Consider the following 12,396-nt stretch of genomic DNA (forward strand, 5'->3'; position numbering starts at 1 on the left):
TCGATTGTGGAATGCCGTGCAAATGAGACAATCCTGGAGGTATATAGCTCTGGCAGCTGAGCTGTTGTGATATATCCTTTTATTGGAAGGAAATGAGCCACTTTAGTAAGCTTGTCAATGACAATGAATATAGCATCATTTCCACGCTTGGACTTGGGAAATCCAGTGATGAATTCCATCTCAATATGGTCAAACTTCCATTCTGGAGTAGCAAGAGGTTGGAGGAGACCAGCTGGCCGTTGGTGTTTTGCTTTCACTCTTCTGCAGACATCACATTCATTCACGAATTGAGCAATTTCTTGCTTCATTCGAGTCCACCAATACGACTACTTGAGGTCATGGTACATCTTCATACTTCCAGGTTGAATGGATAGCAGGGAATTGTGAGCCTCGTTCATAATGACTTTCCTTAGATCACCTTTAGGAACCACAAATCGGTCCTCGAAGAAGAGAGTGTCTTTGTCATCAATGCAATAGGACTTGTATTTGGGTTGGCTCTTGGCAATCCCATTTTCACCTTCTCCACCATGGCATCAAGAAGTTGTGCCTCACGAATCTGATCTTCCAAAGTAGGAGAGACTTGGAGGTTGGCAAGAAAGCCTTGAGGAACAACTTGGAGATTCAGTTTGCGGAAAGCTTAACAAAGGTCCGGTTGGAAGGGCTTGAGAATTAAGCTGTTGTAGTAAGCCTTCCTGCACAAAGCATCTGCAATGACATTGGCCTTGGCTGGAGTATATTCAATACTCGAAATGTATTCTTGAACCATTTCTACCCAACGAGTCTGCTTGAGGTTGAGGTTGGGCTGAGTGAAGATGTACTTGAGGCTCTTATGATCTGTGAAGATGTCCACTTTCCTTCCCAACAAGAGATGTCTCCACGTTAATAATGCATGGACAACTGCCGCCAACTCGAGGTCGTGAGTGGGGTAGATCCTTTCGTTGGGCTTGAACTGACGAGAGGTATAAGCCACAACTTTCTTCTCTTGCATTAACACAGCACCGATACCTTGCAGGGAGGCATCACAGAAAACTTCAAAAGGCTTGGATTCATCAGGAGGAGTCAAAACAGGAGTTGTGACTAACTTCTCTTTGAGGATGTTGAAAGAAACGTCACATTCAGGCGTCCATACATACTTGACATGCTACTAGAGGAGGTTGGAAAGAGGTTTTGCAATCTTAGAGAAATTCTCAACGAATCTTCGACAGTAGCTTGCAAGCCCAAGAAAACTGCGGAGCTTCTTGACATTCTAAGCAGGTTCCCAATTCAAAATTGCAGACACCTTCTCAGAATTAACAGCAATGCCCTTGGCAGAGATGATATGGCCAAGGTAAAGAACCTCCTCAAGCCAGAACGCACACTTGGAAAACTTCGCATAGAATTGATGCTCTCTGAGTTTGTCGAGTACCAATCTCAAATGCTTGGCATGATCCTCCTTATTCTTGGAAAAGACTAAAATATCAAAGAGATACACCAAGACGAAATCATTTGTGTAAGGGTTGAAGATGAAGTTCATCATGCGAGAGAACGTTGGAGGAGCATTGGAAAGGCCAAAAGACATGACAGTATATTCATAAGAACCATAGCTTGTTCTGAATGCTGTCTTGGGAATATCTTGTTCACGAATGTGAATCTGATGATAACCCATACAGAGGTCAATCTTGGAGAATAATTGGGAACCCTTAAGTTGCTCGAAAATCTCATTGATGTTGGGAAGTGGATACTTGTTCTTTATTATTGTAACACCCACGATGCGGCTATATCTCCCACGTGTCGGAGCACGACTTAGAGGCATAACCGCATTTTAGGCAATGTCGCAACAGGGGTAATCTTTACACATCCCATGTACTGAATAAGAAAAGAGGTACATAGTTGGCTTACAATCGCCACTTCACACAATAGCATAAATATAATTACAATCATCTAGATACAATCAAGGTCCATCTACGGAACCAAAATAAAGACAACCCCAAATGCATAATGTCCCCGAACGCCCAAACTGGGCTCTACTACTGATCGTCTGGAAAGGAAACGTAGTATCGTCCTGAGTCCTCATCGAACTCCCACTTGAGCTCAGTCGCATCTCCTGGAACGGTATCATCGGTCCCTACATCTGGTTTTGGAAGTAAACTGTGAGTCACGGGGACTCAGCAATCTCACACCCTCACGATCAAGACTATTTAAGCTTATAGGTAGGGAAAAGGTATGAGGTGGAGCTGCAGCAAGCACTAGCATATATGGTGGCTAACATACGCAAATGAGAGCGAGATGAGAAGGAAAAGCATGTTCGAGAATCTATGATCAAGGAGTGATCCTAGAACTACTTACGTTCAAGCATAACTCAAGACCGTGTTCTCTTCCTAGACTCCGCCGAAAAGAGACCATCACGGCTACACACGTTGTTGATTCATTTTAATTAAGTTAAGTTTCAGGTTTTCTACAACCGGACATTAACAAATTCCCATCTGCCCATAACCGCGGACACGACTTTTGAAAGTTCAAATCCCTGCAGGGGTGTCCCAACTTAGCCCATCACAAGCTCTCACGGTCAATGAAGGATATTCCTTCTCCCAGGACGGCCCGATCAGACTCGGAATACCGGTTACAAGACATCTCGACAATGGTAAAACTAAACCAGCAAAGCCAGACGATGTGCCGACAAATCCCGTTAGGAGTCGCACGTATCTCGTTCTCAGGGCAACACCGGATGAGACTAGCTACGAGTAAAACCAACCCTCAAGTTTCCCCGAGGTGGCCCCGCAGGCAGCTCAGTTCGGACCAACACTGAGAGGAGCACTGGCCCAGGGGGGTTTAAAATAAAGATGACCCTTGAGTCCGCGGAACCCAAGAGAAAAAGGCTAGGTGGCGAATGGTAAAACCAAGGTTGGGCCTTGTTGGAGGAGTTTTATTCAAGGTGAACTGTCAAGGGGTTCCCATTATAACCCAACCGCGTAAGGAACGCAAAATCAAGGAACATAACACCGGTATGACGGAAACTAGGGCGGCAAGAGTGCAACAAAACACCAGGCATAAGGCCGAACCTTCCACCCTTTACCAAGTATATAGGTGCATTAAAGTAAGCAAGATATAATAGTGATATCCCAACAATAAACATGTTCCAACAAGGAACAAATTCCAATATTCACCTACAACTAGCAACGCTATAAGAGCGACTGAGAAAAGCGGTAACATAGCCAAACAACAGTTTGCTAGGACAAGGTGGGTTAGAGGTTTGACATGGCAATATGTAAGGAATGATAAAGCATGTGGTAGGTATCGTAGCATAGGCATAGCAATAGAGCGAGCAACTAGCAAGTAAAGATAGAAGTGATTTCGAGGGTATGGTCATCTTGCCTGCAAAGTTCTACGAGTTGACGTAACCTTGATACTCATAAGCGTTCTCGACAGGTTCCTCGATCACGTACTCGTCTCCCGGATCTACCCAAAGCAATAACACAAGCAAAGGGAGACACAATCAACCATGGTGCAATGCGCAAGCAACATGATGCAAAACAACTCGGAGAACATGATGCGTGCTTCGGAGGGAAAATATTGAATCAGGCGTCAACTTGGAAAACCAAGAGTGCCACTAGAAAGATGAGTTGATTTCGGTCGAAATCGATATAAAGATCACCGGAATCGGATGCACGGTCTGCAAATGGCAGGTAAAATAATAATGGCACAAAGTTGCGATTAACAGCACGAGGCCATCTAAATGCATCAAGAAAAATAAGCTACTGCACTCTAACATAGTAACATATCTCATGGCAGTGATCCACTCAAGATTCTTGACAAAATATGAACACTGAGCTATGGCTAATTCACACAATAGCAGGTTCAAACAAGCATGGCAAAAGTGCAAAAGATATCAGGTTCACAGACTTAGTGAAAATAACATGTCAGGATTTAACATCAGGAAGCAATGTTTAGAGCAAGATAACAACATGCTATAGGAACATATCATGGCAAAGCAAGGCATGACATGAAACTACACAAGGCATGTAAAAAAATTCCCTTACTGACCATAAGCCAAAAGGGATCAGAAAATACAATGGCAACCATGTAAACATAGCAAGTTTCGTTAAGTGATTCAGACTTAGCAGAAAACTGGAACATGGCAAAACAGAATTACGTAGGCATGTTTACGAGTTCGATGCACTCACCACAAGGCATTGCATGACAAGCTAAGCATACACCAAGCAAGTAGACATGATAAATAAGCTAACCATGGCAAGAACACTCTCATAGCATGCATGGATCAACTACAACAACCTCGGCAAAATTGATTAACACGTAAACAATCTGCCATGAACATTTTATAGCAAAAGTAGAGCACGATTGAGTCATTCTAGGGTACTCCATAATTGAAAACAAAGACATAGATGGATAGAGCATAACAATATCTCAAAATCATCCTTACTTAACATGCTCAAAATAGGCATGGATCACTCTTTAGCAACAAGAATACATGGCATAAAAATATCATCAAGGAAAAGACTTGGAAGAATTATAATTCCCTGAAATCAGCAACATCACGAGAGCTACTTTGCATGCTTGTGCTAGTCACCACAAAAAACACAAAAATACATGGCATACACCCCTGTAAAGATGGCATGGCATACAAAAATACACATGTAGGGCTCAAGATCATAGGAGGCACACATTAAACATGGTAAAAATGACAAATGTCCGTAATCTGATAAGAATACGAAACTAACATTACATAGCACTCTTGCAGCAGCATTTAGGGCATCAAGATGAACTCAAATGAACATGGTGCAATGGAATGAAATGAAGTACACATCGAGGCGAACAATTTGATACGCTACACGCGCGAAACGGAGCTACGGATGCAAAGTTATGACATCATGAAATATGCTAAAAATACTGAAACCTGGGACAAAAGTCAACCCCTAGGGTTCGTCCCAGATCTGGATCTGGGCACGCGAACCGAGGACAAACGGAGCCTCGCCGGAGCTTCTCACCGAAGTAGCGGGATGAGGTGGCCGGAGTCGAAGGAGCTCGTCGGAGGGATGGGACTTGCCGGATTCGGAAGAGAAGGCGGGCGCGGCGGTGAGTGGCGTTGCTCCGGTGGCCGTGGCGGCGCTCCCGATGGCCGGAGTCGGCGGGCGGCGATGGCCGAACGGCAGGGCGGCGCGGTGGAGACGGCGATCTGGGCGGCGGAGGCGCCGACCCTCGGACGCGAGGAGGCGGGCGAGCCGGGCGGCGGCGGCTTCGGCCCGGGAGGGCCCCGCCTGGGCCCCGGCGGGCCGACGCGGTGATGTGGGCGCGCGGGCGGCGGCGAATGAGGAAATGCCACATGGCGGCGGCGGCGGGAATGAACACGTCCTTCGGTGGGGAGTTTTGTCCGGCGGCGGAGAAAGAATTAGGTTAGGGTTTCATCCGGGATTTTCGGCGGTTGCACCAATTTATAGATAGATGGAGCTAGGAGACTCCAAATTGAGCCTGGTTTTCGGCCACACGATCGTGATCGAACAACCGAGATGATGGAGGGGATTTAGCTGGGATTTGGGCTACTTTGGAGAGGTGTTGGGCTGCAACACACACAAGGCCTTTACGGTTCCTCGGTTAACCGTTGGAGTATCAAACGAAGTCCAAATGGAACGAAACTTGACAGGCGGTCTACCGGTAGTAAACCAAGGATGCTTGGCAAGTCTCGGTCCAATCTGAGAACATTGAACCCCCGCACACGAAAAGAGGAAAAAGGGGACACGGGAGGACATAGGAGCGCCGGAATGCAAAACGGACAACGGGGAAAATGCTCGGATGCATGAGATGAACACGTATGCTAATGCGATGCACATGATGACATGATATGAGATGCATGACAAAGACAAAAGCAACACGAAGGCGAAACCCAACAACAAGGAATATCATAACTTAGTGCCGGAAATGGCAAGAGTTGGGATACAAATATGGCAGGTTACATACGGGGCGTTACAAGTATCCTTAGACGAGTGTGTCAATTGAATATGCCTGGCAGCACAATCAAGCTGAGCCTTGTGTTTAGAAAGCTAGTCCATGCCGAGAATTATATCAATATCAGAGTCACAAAGGACCATTGGAGAAGACAGAAAACTATAGTCTCCCATCTTGATGGAAACATCCAGAACCACCAAACTGGCACTCAACCGTTTACCCAGAGAAATGATATCTATGGATTTAACCAAATGAGAAGAAGTAAATTCATGCTTGGCAAAAAAGGGTCTTGACATGAAACAATGCGATGCACCAGTATCAAGAAGAACTTTTGCAGGAATAGAGTTAACTAGAAGGTTACCCATGATCACTTCCGAAGAATCCTCTGCCTGAGCTGCGTTCATCATGTTAACCTTGGCATGCTTGGGATTATGCTTGACCACTGCATTGCTGGCAGATCTCACAGGAGGAGGAGGCAGAAGGCGCCTTTGGTTGAAGCATTTGTTTGCATAGTGCCCTTTTTGCTGACACTTGTTGTAACCTCTGAGAGCGGACGGTGATAAGGAGCACTTGACCTTGGAGTATGAGACTGAGCTTTGTTCTGATAGCCTGGGTTGGGTGGGTGGGATGATCCATTGCCTCCTTTACTCTTCTGCTGATAAGGCTGACGAAACGGAGGAGGAGGAGGCAACCAGAACTTCTGTTGCTTAACTGCCACTTGTGATGAAGAAGAAGATTGAACTACATCCCCGACTCTCTTCTTAGATTCCTCGCACTTGAGCTGAGCAGCTTCTTGCTTTTGTGCCATGTTGTAGAATTCATCATACTTATCGGCTCAAGAAGCACGAGAGCTAATTGCAGATCTTCTCTGAGACCACCTCTGAATTGATAAATCATGCTCTTTTCATCAGGGACGTCTTGTTTAGCGAAGTGAGCGAGTTTCTGAAACTGGATATTGTATTGATACACATACATGCTGCCTTGCTTGAGATTGCGGAACTCCTCACACTTGCTCTGAGTAACACTTTGTGGGACGTGATGAGCTTTGAAGTCTCGACGGAAATCATCACAGGTAATCACACGACCTCCTCTGGAATCTATGTATTGTTAGTACCACTCAGCAGCTTGCCCTTTGAGTTGAAACGAAGCAAACTTGACAAAGTCCTCAGGCCTGACATTGCTACACTCAAAATGTTTGCAGATATGCATGAGCCAGTCATCGTCATTTGTGGCCTCGACACAATTGCTGAAGGACTTCGGCTGGTTTGCGAGGAACTGAGTGAGGGTAGCAAACAGAGGCTGATTGTTGCCTTGGCCTTTATTTCCTTGGTTGCCTTGCCCTTGGTTGCTGTCACATCCTAGCTAGTCATGCATTAGAGTGTTGCATCATGTCTACCTTTCATCAAAAACTTGAATTGGGGAAGACAGAACCCCCAGCACCCCCTCTAGAATCAACTAAGGTTTACTAAAAATATTTTCAATGAACCTGAAATGCCCTTCTAAAAAGTTCACTCTCTTTGTCTTGGGTTAGAACCTCTGGCAAAATTTGTGCACAATTTTCTAGGTCAACAGAAGGTCATTGAATTAAATCATATGTAATTTGCATTTGGGGATTTGAATGCTAGTAAATATTTTAAATGCTCAAATAATTCTGAAGATAAGCGTGGGCTGTTGGAAATATTCTAAATAGAGCCTCTGATTATTTGAAGGAGTTTTAGAAGTGCCTAGCTATTTTTAATAAAGCCACAAACCTATAGAAAAATAGAAAACAGAAATTAAAAGAGAGGGAGAGAACTTACCTGGCCGCAGCCCATCAGCCGGCCCACCTGGCGGCCCAGCACTATGCTGGCCCATGCCAGCCAGCTGCTTCGTCCCCGCCAGGCAGGCAGAGAGCTGACGCCGGCGAGCGCGAGCTCGCCACGGCGCCAGCAGCTTGCCGCTTCGCGCGCCTGGACACTGGGTAGGCTCCACGTCGCCGCCCCGACCCCGTGGACACCTCACTCCCCCTGCCTCTCTGCCTCGCTCTCCCGCACCATGGCTGATGCACCTACCGCCGCACTGCCGCCGTACTCGCGCCCTTCGTCATCCCTGCGCCGAGCCACCGTGTCCAGAAGCTCCGCCGCCCTCCCATCCTTCGAGCAAGCCGAGCCCCGAGCGCTCGCTTGCCCCGCATCCTCTGCAACAACCTCGCCCGACTCCGCCATCGCCGGAGATCCCCTTCGTCGTCGCCTCCGCATCACCTCGTCCCCGACCGCGCCGTCCATTCCTACGTGACCGCCGTGAGCTCAGCTACCTCCCCTCCTCCTCTGGCTCTCTCGCACGCAAACCACTGAGCGCTGTCGTCGCCGTTGACGAGCGCAACCGCGGCCATCGCCTCTCCGTCACCTCTCCGTGATGTCCAGAGGCTCCGCCTCAATGCTACGGAGCCCCAAGACTAAGCACGCGCCCGCGGAATGCCCGAAGCGACGCCATCATTCTCATCCTCGCTGTCGGACGCTGGAGATCCCCCTCGCCGCCCCGCTCGCTCCGGCGCCACCCCGAGCTCACTGACCTTCCCTACATGATCGCTGTGAGCTTCTGCTCCCAACCCGTCTCTCCTCCCACTCAATTCCTTCCTCTAACCCCGCCGGCCACCATGGCCGAAGCTCGCCGCCGCCTGCCTTGTCGTGCGCCGCCACTGCAGCCCGCGCCCATCGTTGGTTGGCATGGCAATGAGCTCCTGGTGCTTCCAAGAGGCCGCCTATCCCTTTTGCCAGCTCGCCCGTGCCCCGTAGCGCCGCTGCCAGCGTGTACCCGAGCGCCGCCGCCGCCCACCTCGACGCTGGCGACGCTACATCCCTCCCCTACTGCTGCCACTTGCACCATCCGACGCGCCTCGACGCGCTGCTTCCGTAGAGCCCAGCCGCGCGAGCTCCCGTCGCCGGAGTTGGCCGGACGGGCAACCCCGTCGTGTCCTGTTTAGCGCCGGCGGCTAACCGCCGTTTTGGATGACGTGGCACGTCATTAGCCGCTAATGACCCCGACTAATTAACCCCCTCTCTCACTGACACAAGGGCCCCACGCCTAATTAACACCGGGTTTATTTTCTGTTTTGTTTAGTTTATAACCCAGCAGGACCCACCTGTCATTGACCTAGGATGCACTGGGTCACTGACCAGTGGACCCCACTAGTCAGGTTTGACCTGGATGGCGCCTGTTGACTTGCTGAGGTCAGCATGACCTAATGCTGATGCAATAATGTAATTTCTGGATTTATTTCTATTCAGGAAATTCCAGAAAATGTTATGAACTTCTAAAAATCATATAAAATCAACCGTAGCTCAGAATGAAATAATCTATATATGAAAAATTATCAGAAAAATTCAAGGAATCTGTTTATGGCATTTTCATGCATGTTAGAAAAACTTATGGCTGCTGTTTAGGCCAATTCATATAAATGGAATTTAAACTCTCACATATGGAGTTTGAATTTGAACCTAGGGTTCAAACCAACTCCATTTAACATGTTGCTAGTTGCGTTAGCTCAAACCACAGCATATTGACATGTCATGATCATGCATAATATTGTGCATTGCATTGATTGTGTTTCTTTCTCTATTGCCGATATTTGTCCCCTCTCGATAGACATGGTTTCGACGATGAGATCGATGACACCGATGAAGAACTATAATTATCTTCAGGATTGCCAGGCAAGCAAAACCCCCTTGTTCATTCCGATACAAACCCACTCTCTCTCTCCTGCTCTCTTTTACTACATTAGGACAATGATGATTCAACTGTTACATGCTGCGGTAGTTGAACCCCTTTCCTTTGCATGACCTGTCATTGCCACAGTAAATAGATGAAACCCAGTAGCATCAGTAGGAGTTGTTTGAGCCCTGATGTGCCTACTCATTCATGTTTGCTTGTCATGCCTGCTATTGCTTAGAGTTGTGTCTGGTCTCATTCATCGGGGATGAATTGGAAAGTTGTGAACATGTCCTACTGTGTGTGAGCTAAGTGTGTGAACACGATTTGGTAAAGGTAGCGGTGAGAGGCCATGTAGGAGTACATGGTGGGTTGTCTCATTGAAACCGTTCTCGGAACTGAGTTCTGTGTTTGTGATCCATGAAACAGCTACTACCACACATTGGGCCCTGAAATATGACCCCACTCGACTTGCTGACCCATCTCGTCCTCTGTCCAGGAGTTGCAACTAGTTTCTGGTGTTTATAGGATATGTGTTAGCGGCCGTGCGTAGCGCTGACCCTAGGGGTGGGCTATGATGCGGTAGATACACTGTGGCACGGTGTACCGGGCGCCCGTTTGGTGTCTCGGGAACCCTGCACACATCGTTTGGGGCTGTGAGCGAAACTCCGGCCGGATCTCCTCGCAGATGGAACCCGAATAGGCGATAAACCTGGACTAGAGACTTGTGCGGTTAGTCAGGTCGTGGTCTACACCCACGTCGGCTTTCGCTTGAAGTCTGCCGAGCACATGTCGTGTGCAGATGCTAAGTGGTGGAAACATGTGTGACGAAGTACACCCCTGCAGGGTATAAAACTATTCGAATAGCCGCATCTGCGGTAAAGGACTTCTGGGTTGCCTATAACAGTTCATAGACAAGTGAAAGTCGATAATCTAAAATGCGCAAGATAAGCGTGAGTGCTATGGTTGGCGTTCTCGTAGGGAGACGGGAGCGAATCCATAGTGGTGTATTGATATGGTGAATATGTGGACTCATGTGCGCCACCTCAAAATAGTTACTTGCAGTCGTAGTTTAAGATAGCCCCCGAGTCAAAGCTGGCTTGCTGCAGTTAAACTCCACCACCCCCTGTTGATACCAATGCATATGTAGCTAGTTCTAATGTAAGTCTTGCTGAGTACTTTTGTACTCATGTTTGCTTAATTTATGTTTTGCAGAGAGACTTCAGTCTCACTAGTAGTTTCGCGTGGACTTCGACGTTTAGCTTGATACCTGAGCTACACTCTTGTGCCCTCGGCAGGATCTGGTAGATAGTCAGGCTTCTCAGCCTTTTTCATTTGTAGATGTCTGTACTAAGACATGTTAAGCTTCCGCATGTGCTTTGATTTGTATGCTATGATTGTTGGGTCATGAGACCCATGTTTGTAATATCTCACTCCTCGGAGCCTAATGAATAAATATTTGAGTCGTAGAGTTATGTTGTGATGCCATGTTGTATTTACACATATCGAGCATATTTGTGTGTATGATTGAAATGCTTGGTATTTGTGGGATCCGACAATCTAGTTTTTTATCCTTGGGAGCCTCTCTTATGGGGAAATGTAGTCTAGTGCTTCCATGAGCCATAGTAGTCCGCTACAACCGAGTTCACCGGAGTCTTGCTAGACCAGCACTACTGCTCAGGACACTTGACTAGCTGGCATGTGTTTCACTTGGTTCCTGTGTCTGTCCCCTCGGGAAAATGTCACGCGGTGACATCCGGAGTCCTGCCTAGCCTGCTACAGCCCGGGTTCCCGGAGTCCTGTTAGCCCAGTGCTACAGCCCGGATTCACACGCTGCTGACCGACATGCTCGATGTGATTCATGTATGCCTATCCCCATAGGTTGGTGCCACTTTGGGTTCACGACTAGCCATGTCGGCCCGGGTTCCCTGTCATATGGATGCTAGCGACACTATCATATACGTGAGCCAAAAGGCGCAAACGGTCCCTGTAACGCCCTCGATGCGGCTATATCTCCTACGTGTCGAAGCACGACTTAGAGGCATAACTGCATTGATAGCAATGTCGCAAGTAAGGTAACCTTCACAACAACCCATGTAAATAGATAATAGGGGAAAGGTACATAGTTGGCTTAGACTCGTCACGTCACACAAATACATAAATAGCATTACAATCATCCAATACACTCATGGTCCGACTACGACACCAAAATAAAAGATCAACCCCAACATGTGACACGGTCCTGATTGCCCCAACTGTGCACCACTACTGATCATCAGGGAAAGACACATAGTAACGGCGTGAGTCTTCGTCGAACTCCCACTTGAGCTTAAGCGCATCATCTAGAACGGAGTCATCGGGCCCTGCATCTGGTTTGGAAGTAATCTGTGAGTCACGGGGACTCAGCATTCTCGCACCCTCGCGATCAAGACTATTTAAGCTTATAGGTAAGGCAAGGTAATATGTGGAGCTGCAGCAAGCGACTAGCATATATGGTGGCTAACCTATTCGCAAAAGAGAGCGAGAAGAGAAGGCGAAGCCGAACGAGAAACTATAGAACAACCTACGGCAAACATTACTCCAACACCGTGTTCACTTCCCGGACTCCGCCGAAAAGAGACCATCACGGTTACACATGCAGTTGATTCATTTTAATTAAGTTAAGGTTCATGTTATCTACAATCGGACATTAACAAATTCCCATCTGCCCATAACCGTGGGCACGACTTTCGAAAGTTCAAATCCCTGCAGGCGAGTCCCAACTTAGCCTAG

This window comes from Triticum dicoccoides, chromosome 2A (assembly GCF_002162155.2).
Source record: "Triticum dicoccoides isolate Atlit2015 ecotype Zavitan chromosome 2A, WEW_v2.0, whole genome shotgun sequence".
NCBI classification, from domain to species: Eukaryota; Viridiplantae; Streptophyta; class Magnoliopsida; order Poales; family Poaceae; genus Triticum; species Triticum dicoccoides.